The following is a 1,516-nucleotide window of genomic DNA, read 5'->3' as shown; positions in this document are numbered from 1 at the left end:
AAGTGCTTGCCTGGCAAGCACAAGGTCCTGAGTTCAAACGCCGTTACCAAAAAAAAAAAAAAAAAAAAAAAAAAAAAAATTGTACCCTTTCATCGGGGAGCCAGTCCTGGGCACATGCTTGTAATCCCAGCACTCGAAGGATGAGGCAGGAGGATGCAAGGTGGATCCCAGCGTGGACAATTTAGTGAAATCCTGTGTGAAAATAAACCATAAGAAAGGGTTGAGACTATAGCTTAGTGAGAAGGCCGGTGGTTCAATCCTTAGCGCTTGCGGGGTGGAGTCAAAACAAAAACCTCTATTCCTACATCCAGTTTCCTGATTTGAGTGGAAGCATCAATTTCCACAGAAGCCTGGCTATGGAACAAGGTCACAGGAAAGGCCTGAATGCTTCTATCTAAAAGCCCTTTGTCTAGAGGGGGCTTGCTGGAGCCTTGGACGCAGCCCTTTGTCACTCGTCACTCGGTGCAGAAAGGCGCTGCTCAGACTCCCTCTCCAGGCCTGGGCTCCCAGAAGAGGCGGTGAGGTGTGACGTCATGCTGGTCGCAGCCACGGTCGCTCTGCAGGCCGCACTGCCCCGCGGGATGAGCGGGTCTGGAAATAGGATTAGAGCGCGAGCTGCGCCCTCGAAGGCTCAGTACCAGACCCCTTGACGGACTGGAGCAAATGCGACTCGCGATGTGCCAAGAGCCACTTAATGGCGGCCCCTGCTGCGCGAGGATCCAGCCACCGCGTGCAGTTGAGGCCGCAGCGCAGTGTCACTAGGTCATCGCGGGGCATGTGGCTAGGACGTGGGGCTGCCGCATTTGGCGCCTGTCCCCGACCCTCCCAGGAGCTTTCCTCGATCATCTTCCAGAAAATTAAGGCCGGGTCCCGGGCCACGCCCCTTCTTCTGCCTGGCCAGGGGTGGGGGGTCCCGGGAATGAGCGACACCCGCCACCTTCTCCTCGCCACCAGGGGTCGCTCTTCCCCGCGGAACGACCTCACAGGTCCCCGGAGAGCGGTGGCCGCGAGGGGGCTGTGGGCCGCGGGTACGCGAGCGATGTCTTCGCTCCGAGGCCCCGGCCCACCTCCTCTCTGGTCTCCGCTGTTCCACTGGTAAAACGGAGAGCTGGTGATCTCAGGGCGGGCAGATCTATCAGAGCATCCGCCAGCCGGTGTCCCGCGCCGCGGGCCCGCGAGAAAGTCACGCTGTTTTCCAGGGCCTCCGCTGGCTCCTAGCAGTCCCGCCGGAAGGGAGCGGGAGGTGCTCGACTGCCAAGCTGCGAGATGAGGAAGGGCCCCGGGAGGACAGTGGAGGTGAGCCCCGTTTGCACAGCAAGCTGCAGCACCTGCTGGTCGGCGGGAAACAGACCGACGGGGTGGCTGCTGGGGCGCCCATGTCTGGCCGTGGGCCAGGGAAGCGCTTATTCCACTGAGCCATCTCCCCGGCCCCAGTGAGGCTTTTTTAGGGGTGAAATTGCCCTTTTTTCTTTTTTTTTTTTTTAAATTTTATTTGTGTGTGTGTGTGTGTGTGTGT

Source organism: Octodon degus, unplaced genomic scaffold (genome assembly GCF_000260255.1).
Source record: "Octodon degus isolate 3935 unplaced genomic scaffold, OctDeg1.0 scaffold00162, whole genome shotgun sequence".
NCBI lineage: Eukaryota > Metazoa > Chordata > Mammalia > Rodentia > Octodontidae > Octodon > Octodon degus.
This window is presented reverse-complemented; position numbering follows the sequence as displayed.